This window comes from Elgaria multicarinata, chromosome 7 (assembly GCF_023053635.1).
Source record: "Elgaria multicarinata webbii isolate HBS135686 ecotype San Diego chromosome 7, rElgMul1.1.pri, whole genome shotgun sequence".
NCBI classification, from domain to species: domain Eukaryota; kingdom Metazoa; phylum Chordata; class Lepidosauria; order Squamata; family Anguidae; genus Elgaria; species Elgaria multicarinata.
Genome location: NC_086177.1, coordinates 10,359,691 through 10,368,174, shown reverse-complemented (window position 1 = coordinate 10,368,174; position 8,484 = coordinate 10,359,691).

Sequence of the window (8,484 nt, the reverse complement as noted above, 5' to 3'; positions counted from 1 at the left end):
CTTTATTCTTTGCTGGTGGTTTTATCTTGTTTTAGTCTGTGCTGCTTTCATTTTTTTGTTCTAATATTTGTATTGCATGCTTTTTAATATTGTACATCACCTAGAGAACCTCAGTTATTTGGGCAATTAAAAAGTACAATAAATAAATAAAACTACCAAAAAAAAAAACACCCACCCATTTATGTGAACCACCCAGAGAGCTTTGGTTATTGGGCAGTATAGAAATAAATAAAATAACTACAGGAAACAATAAAATGGGCTGAATCTGCAAACTGGAAGCTTTCAGTTAGCATTAGAAAGGCCTTTTTGTTAGTAGCACTTACTTGTGAGTAGACCCCATAGAAGGTTTATAGCCAGGCATTGCTGAATAATATAGTGGTATAATAAATGCTATGTGGAACCCTTTAATCCAATTTCCAGCTCACTGTAGAAAAACTGCAGTAAATAGGGGTGGATGAATCTGCCGATTTGGATTTTCCAATTTCAAAGTTCATCCCAAACTTTGAGAATGTTTCTTTAAAAGTTCACATGAAAATTCATGAACATTTTCCTGGGCATTTCCCCTAATTCACACATTTTTGTACACTGTTTTGAGTCATGTGCACATTTTTTCAAGCCATTTCCCTAATATAATGATTCGGAGGAGTGTCAATTTTGAAGGGTAACTTGAGTTTCAGTTTGCACAGCAGTTTGAAAGTGTGAACCTAGGAACACATTTCTCCTCCATCTCTAGCACAAAAGACTCTGGTGTGAAAGCATCTTAAGGATGCAAACGCATTCATACTTAGCTATGAGTAAGATAGCTAGCCTAGCTACAGTTATCCATGCTCTGACAACCTCTCATTTGGATTACTGCAATGTGTTTTACGTGGGGCTGCCTTTGAAAACAGTCCGGAAACTTCAACTGGTACAAAACAGGGCAGCACGGTTACTAACAGGGACTGGCCAACGAGACCACATCACGCCAGTCCTTTTCCAGCTTCATTGGCTGCCAATCCAGGTCCGGGGCCCGATTCAAAGTGCTGGTAACATTTAAAGCCCTAAACGGCTTGGGGCCAGGCTATCTGAAGGAACGCCTCCTCCCATATGTACCTGCCCGGACCCTAAGGTCATCCTCAGGGGTCCTTCTCCATGAGCCCCTGCCAAAGGAAGTGAGGCAGGTGGCTACCAGGCGGAGGGCCTTCTCTGCTGTGGCACCCCAGCTGTGGAATGAGCTCCCTAAGGAGGTTCACTTGGCACCTACATTGTATGCTTTTAGACGCCAGATGAAGACCTTTTTATTCTCCCAGCATTTTGACAGTCTATAAATAAATTTTAACTTGGTATTTTACATTTGTAATTTTGCATTGCTGCTGTTTTTATCTGGCTGAGCTTTTATATTGTATTGTTATTTTATACTTTGAATGTTTTTAATTTTTGTGAACCGCCCAGAGAGCTTCAGCTATTGGGCGGTATAGAAATGTAATAAATAAATAAATAAATAAATAGCTGGGAGCAAGGGCCATTAAACTCAATGGCTTACCTGTGAGTAGACATACATAGTATGGCACTGTAAACAGGGAAACGGGGAGGTTTTTTTTTAATCATCATTGCTAGCAGGAATCATAGCAGGAAGGAAAACCAGTTCAGTCCATTCTTTTTAAAGTTACCATTCTGTACTTCAATATTAGGAGAATTGATGGGAGTTGCTTCTGTTGTACAAGGAGGAGGACGTCCTGAGCAATTTTGATTTCATTTATTCAAAGGCAAGAGGAGCGTAAATGAGAAACTCTCTCATGCAGCAGTCACCTTCTCACTTTTCTACACTTTCGCTCTGAACATGTCAGCAATGTTTGTACAGAAACACAAGTATGTCATTTCATCACAGTTATCTAACTCTCGTGGGGTGATAGAAGATGCTGCCCTAAGTGCAATCTGCATAGTGTTGCAAAATAAACATTATCAAAATAATGTCAACTTTTGTCATCTTCTTTTTCAGTATGCTTTCAAGATGGTGAATGAAAAGCCAAATACCAGCTTCCTCAGAGACTTCACAAGGGCAGCAGACCAGGCAGAGTGGCACTGTTATGCTTCTCACTAACCTTGTGCCTGCAGCCTAACACAGTAAAGCACATCCAGCCATTAAATGATGCTAGAGGGAGAAAAGAAACTCAGAAACATTGACAGCAGCGGGAGCCAGGTTTTGCTCAAAGCAGTCTATCTGGGCAATAATGAACAAATTTGGATTGGCTCAGAAATCAATTAGGTTAATAATACCCTGTTTTAAGGGAAATAGTTTCCCTTATTTCTGAACCAATCTAACGAAAGCTGAGGAGGGCATTGCACAGTTAAGATTCCAACTGTGGATGTCTGAGTTTACAGCTCATTTTCTTAGCCACTTACTCAAGTCCACTCATGGGTCTCTAAGGTAAGTGGAGCACATTGGAGGAATGCACTGGAGAACCTTCTAAAGGATACTATCAATGTATGCACAAATGCAGGGGACAAACCACATTGCACAACATTATGATTCTCTCTCCCATTCTGCATGCTGCCAGAAGTGAAGGCGCAAGTGGTAAATTGTGACCATCTTTTTAAAAATGCCAGGAGATGATACACATCCTGCACTTTTGTTCACATCTCAGATGTTTGCAGCCTAACAAGCCCCAGTAGTGAGACGTGATGCAATGCTTCATCAGGAGTACCACATCAACGAAAGTGTGTGTGTGGGGGGGTGTCCTCCGGAGAGCTGAAGTCCGCCAGTGTTTCTGCTGATCTTCTCTGAGCAGAAACAGAGTTAAGGTCAACCTCTCAATTAACGCCTCCGATCTGGAGCAAATTGCTTTCGATGTTGAACTGATCTGCTGGATACCGTTATTTCTTTTCTGGTTAATTATTTAAGAGTCCCATCTTTATTTCTAATCTAGTGGCCTCAGAACATCGCAGGAATACTGCTTTGATGTTTGGTGATGTTCGCACTTCGGATACTGTCTAAATAGGATTCACTGTGAACAACAGTGATCCCTGGGTATTTTGTGATATTTGACTTGATTTGCAGTCCTTTGCAAACCAGACAAAGCATGCTTGAGCTTGATAAATGCCCTGACAGATTTCTTTTAATGGTGTTTTGCTCTGTCAACATTGAGGGTATTTTTAAAAGGCATCTACTGTCGTGTGTGTGTGTGTGTGTGTGTGTGTGTGTGAGAGAGAGAGAGAGAGAGAGAGAGGAGTAATTGAAGAATTCTGAAATAGAAATTTTCACAAGTTGTAGCTGGGATTTCCATAATTTGCACAAACTGTGTTAATTGCATGCACAATTCTCATAAATTTCTATTTTATTTATTTATTACATTTATACGCCCCCTTTCGTCCATTATGGAACTGCAGGTGACTACATGTGGTTCCCAGGTGGTCTCCCCTCCAAGCATCGACCAGTCCCAAACCTGCTTAACTTTAGCAAGCCCTCATGTGCCTTCAGACTATGCCGTGGGAACTTTATATAACCCTCCACCCCCAGAAAATCCACAAAATGGCCCAACTCGGTACAGATTAAGCCTGGTGTGAGGCCCAGGCTCCCTGCTGTGTGTGCAGACGATGCACAGTGGATCCCGGGGTTAGGCCGGGCTAAACTCTCCCTTGACCCGGGATAACTGGATCCTCTTATGGCCCGGTTTTTCTGCAGCCTCGAGCTCAGCCCAGGGCTGCGGAAGGTCTAGTTAGTTCTGTGGCTTTTCCCGGCACTGTGCCCATCAGGCTGGGGGGGCGGGGAGATCACGGATGGGGGGGCAGAGGGGGCATTGGACATTTTGAGTGGGTGAGCGAGCGGGGGGTGGACAGGTGAGCTGGGGGTGGACATGGCAAGCGGGGAGGTGGACATGGCAAGTGGGGGGTGGATATGGCGAGTGGGGGGGCAAGCGGGTGAGCGAGCAAGGGGGCGAATGGGGGAGCGAGTGAGCGAGAGGGTGAGTGGGGGGTGAGAGGATGGACGGGCGAGCGAGTGAGGGGTGAGCGGGGGCCATCATACATTGGGGGGAAATTGGGGGCAGGGGGGAGTGGGGAACACTTTTTTTAAAAAACAAGGACTTACTTTTTCGTTGGTGCACTCCTACGCACATGGCCCTTTAAGATTTTTTTAAAGTGCAGGACGCGACGGGGCTTTCCTTTCCCCGTCGCATCTTATGTGTAGAAAAGGGCAACAGCCCGCGCTAGCTGCAGCGCAGCCTCGTTCCTTCTCCTCTCCACATTAACTGGTAGGTCTAGAAAGGCCTTAAGTCTGGGAGGTGAACGGATGAAAGCTCACTGAACTCTACCCCCTGGACAAATTCTTCTGACGTCCCTACTCTGAATACAGTGGAAACATGAAGAACCTGGCTAAAGAGCTGCATTTGGCTTGATATATCACACATTGTATAGGACTGGACTGGTTCTAATATAGGGAAGCAATTCTATATGAACCAGTGATGGGTGAATTGACCCCAGGTGAATTCATTATTTCCTCAGTTAATAACAAACTCACCCAAGCTTGGATGACAGTTCTACATTAAAACAAACTTTCATTCCATGTAAATGAGATTTTTCACCACATTATGTACCCCCTTCCTGACTGGTTGTTTTCAGGTGGCTTCTCACAGAAACACTCCACCCACCACAAGCAGTAAAGTTCACATTTACTTTCCAAACAGAATTAAAGGAAATACTGTATGAACAATGATGACCCAAATCCAATCTGACAACAGGAAGAGAGAGAGTGTTGAACCTACCTGAATAGAAAACCAAGCCATGTGTGAAAAAGGAACAGAGAAAAGGAATGTTTACCTGGCTGTTTCTTTTAACATGATTAGTTGAGGGGTAAAATGACATCATCACAGTTTACCGTAACCAAGAAAAGGGTTAACCCAACCAGCTCAGCACATGCACAGAAATAGCATTGTTTAGATACAGACTGCACATGCTCAGAAGCTCAGGATCAATCCAAACTTAATAGCAAAGTCATAAAACACCATCCAGGCTTGTTACAAAGGTGAGCTTTACAAGTGGGCAAAGTTTGATCGGTGAGTTGACTAATTACAGAATTTGGCAGCATCACTAATATGAACCTGTTCCATGAATGTAGCCTCTCCTCTGCCAGACATATGTACACATGAGTTCCACCCAGCCCTTGGCATAGCTCCTAGTCTGAAGACCTCTCCCTCACCCACATGATGCACTTCAACAAGCATTGCTTATGGGGGCCAAGTCACAGGGGTTGTCTCTTTTAAGCCCTTCTCCTTCCCATTATAGAAGGTACCCTGGTCTTGGGCAGACTTCTTGCCTTTACACCTCTGCTCATTCTCCTATTCACTTGTCTTAGCTTTCACAATGGAGAAAGCAGCTGGCATGCATGAAGGAAGAATTCTGGCAGAGCCTCTGTTGCTGTTCATCTTGTGGAAGAGGAGGCTTTTTAAAAGCCTTGTGCTTGGGTCATAAGTCATGTGGGAATCTCTTCAGGCACTGCTCAGAAGTATATGGCCCCTGTGAAGAACCGGTTGCCAATCAAGGCTTTAGAGACTAATGTACTTGGCCAGGTCCAAGTATATTGTTTTTCCAAGGAGGGCTGCACTGGCACACTATGCATGAGACTGGGGTCACATCTACACAAAGGGTTTGCCCCAGAGTGGCTTTGCAGTAGCGGCACGTCATCTACATGATGCAGCCGTCACCGCGAAGCCATCTGGGGACAAACCCCGGAAACTCCGCTCCAAAAAAGTCGAGCACTTACCCTGACTTTTTTGGCAGCGGAACCCATGGCGCCTCCTGATTGGTCACCATGGGTGGCCCCGCACCTCTGCAGAAGTTAAAAAAAATGGGGGGGAGGAGAGGAATGGGCCGTTCCTCACTCCCTTTTTTAAATTTTATTATCTATATCTGTGGAGCTCTGGAGATAAAGATAATAAAAATAAAAAGAAATGGGGTGTGGGGGGAAGGAACGGGCAGCCAGAGTGAGGAGACATGGTTCGCCCAGTCCCTCTCGCATCCTCCTCTGGCTGCCTTGTTCCTTCCCTCCCTTTTTATTTTTATTATCTGTATCTGCAGAACTCTCCAGATACAGATTATAAAAATAAATAAATTAAAAGGGTGTGAGGAACAGCCACGTTCCTCTTCTCCCCCTCCCATTTTTTAAAACTTTTCCAGAGGTGCAGGGCTGGAAAATTCGCACTTGCCTTTCTTCCCGTGCAGATGCCGGGAAGGAACTCAAGTGTGGGTGCAAGGCACCTCACAGCACCCAAGCGCCACCGTAAAGATGGGGGCTGGATCTAACAGTATTCCTGAGCTGCAGACCTTTCCTGTTGTTTCTTTCCTGTATAATATTGCCAGGATTCGATTATTTTTGTCTGTCTCATCTGCCAAGACTCTTGTTCATGCATTGGTTATTTTTCTGTTGGACTTCTTCTCACTGGTCTTCCTTTTTCTCAAATCAGTTTGTAGGTTTCTGTTCACCACTCTGCTGCTAAGATCATCTTTTTGGCTCACCGCTCTAACCATGTTACTCCACTTCTGAAAACTCTTCATTGGCTTCCAATTCAACTCAGAACCCAATATAAATTTCTCCTGTTGACCTACAAAGCTTTTCACTGTCTAGCTCCTTCCTATCTCTCCTCTCTCATCTCACACTATTGCCCCACTCATGCTCTTCGCTCCTCTGATGCCATGTTTCTCACCTGCCCAAGGGTCTCTACTTCCCTTGCTCGGCTTCATCCATTTTCTTCCGCTGCCTCTTATGCCTGGAACGCTCTTCCAGAACATTTGAGAACTACAAGTTCAATGGCAGCTTTTAAAGCTCAGCTAAAAACTTTTCTTTTTTCTAAAGCTTTTAAAACTTGATTTTGATCTGACTTTTATACTGTTAGTTTTACTCTACTAAAACTGTGCCTGTTTGGTGCATTCTCTTCCCCTTCTTATTGTTTTATTATGATTCTATTAGAATGTAAGCCTATGCGGCAGGGTTTTGCTATTTTATTGTTTTACTCTGTACAGCACCATGTACACGGATGGTGCTAAATAAATAAATAAATAAATAAATAAAACAGCTCTATCCAAAACACATCAATGCCTAATTTCTTGGCTAACTATGAGCAGCCAACAGCATATATTCCACAGGTTATTACACACACACACCCTGTCCAGCTCATAACCAAATCTAGACACAGTCTCACCTGAATTCGATAAAAAGGAGAAACCAAGCTGAGTGTCATCAGCATACAAATGACACCTCACTCAAATACTGGGTTTCATGTAGACATTAAATAACATGGGAGAGAAGATGAAACCAGTGGAAACCCATCACTTAAATACCAAGGGGTAGAGTGGCAATCTCCTAGCACCATCCTCTAGAACTGGTCTGTCAGGTAGAAACGAAACCACTGTAGTTTGGTGCCCCAAATTCCCACCCCCAACAAGTCAATCTTGAAGAATACCATGGTAAATTCTTATCAGCTCACTTGATATTTCAGACCCGGTGGCATGTTCAACTGCACATCTCTGACTGGGAGAAACATACTTTCTATAGACAACCTGACTCAGGCCATTGCTAGACGAGGTCTTAGCGCGGTGTGAGGCCCGGTCTCCCTCCTGTGCATCCAGATGACGCACAGGGGATCCCGGGGTCAGGCCAGGCTAAGACCTCCCTTAAGCCGGGATAAGCGGATTTGCTTATGGCCTGGCTTTTCCGCAGCCCCGGCCTGAGGCCAGGGCTGTGGAAAGTCTAGCAACTTCCGTGGCTTTTCCCGGCTGCTTGCTTATGCGAGTAGCCAGTAGAAGCCACAGACTGTGCGCAACGCTCATAGGAGCACTGTGCCCATCGGGCCGGGGGGGAATCATGGGGGGAGAGATAGGGGCCGGGGGAAAGGCCAGACCCGGCAGGAGAGGGGGGGAAGAAGGATGGGCACAGGCATAGCGGATCAAGGGGGGAAGAAGGACGGGCACAGGCATTGGGGATGGGGGAAGAAGGACGGGGGACAGGGCATCGGGCAGGGGGGGAAGAAGGATGGGCACGGGCATCGGGGAGGGGGGAAGAAGGACGGGGACAGGGCATCGGGGAGGGTGGAAAAGAAGGATAGGCACGGGCATTGGGGAGGGGGGAAAGAAGGACGGGGGACAAGACATGGTGGACGGGGGGAGGAAGGGCAAGCGAGCGGGCAGCGGGGGGCATCAGGCATTGGGGGGAATCAGGGGCAGGGGGAGCAGGAACCCTATATTTATTTTTAAAAAGACTTACCTTGTCCGGCGGTGTGCTCCTAGGAACATGGCCCTTTAAGGCTTAAAAAAAATGGTGGGGGCAATGGGGCTTCCCCTTGTCCCGTCGCGTCTTAAGTGTGGAAAAGGGCGACGGTGCGTGCTAGTTGCAGCGTGTCGTTGCCCCGACTCCCGGCCGGATTATCAGGTAGGTCTAGCAAGGCCCTCAGTTTCTCATCAGCCTGGCACCAATGCTCATTGATTTGATGCACATCTCATCAGTCATTGAGTATT